Source organism: Phyllostomus hastatus, unplaced genomic scaffold (assembly GCF_019186645.2).
Source record: "Phyllostomus hastatus isolate PE091 unplaced genomic scaffold, TTU_PhHast_1.1 phas_contig_209, whole genome shotgun sequence".
In the NCBI taxonomy this organism is placed as follows: domain Eukaryota; kingdom Metazoa; phylum Chordata; class Mammalia; order Chiroptera; family Phyllostomidae; genus Phyllostomus; species Phyllostomus hastatus.
Window position 1 is genome coordinate 18626769 of NW_025333735.1, and position 544 is coordinate 18627312.

The window sequence follows — 544 nt, forward strand, 5'->3', positions numbered from 1 at the left end:
TCACAGCCCAGAGGGCCCCCCCCCCACCCGAAGCTAGGCTGCTCCCTGGAGTGGCTGCGAGTGGGAGGGGAACCGGTTCATGCTAGACCGAGGAGGACACCTGAAACTCAAGCTGCAGCCCCGCAAGGCCTCACCCAGTTCTTTCTCCCGCAGATGTCAGCGGCAGGAGTGGGAAATGCTGTGGTTTCCTACGACCAGAAATCCGAGGCGCAAAGAAAAAGTAAAGCAATGCCCCCACAATCCTGCCGCTGCTTCCCAACACCCGCTTTCCAAGGCACAGTTGGTTGATAACAGGGATAATTTAGTGAGAGTTTACATTTACCTGGTTCTGGAAAACAGGTTTTGCTTTATTTAATCTTCCTAACGGGTCTTTCAGAGAGTTGTTCTCCCTTTATAGATTTAAAAAGTGGAGATTCTAAAATAACAAACAGTAAGCCCAGGGCCCCCAGGAACTCGCGGGCTCATCGGTGCTTTGCAAGCCGAATTCCTCCACACCACTCGTCCCAGCCCCTTAAAGTTTAAGCAGCTTTGAAATGGGTGTGGT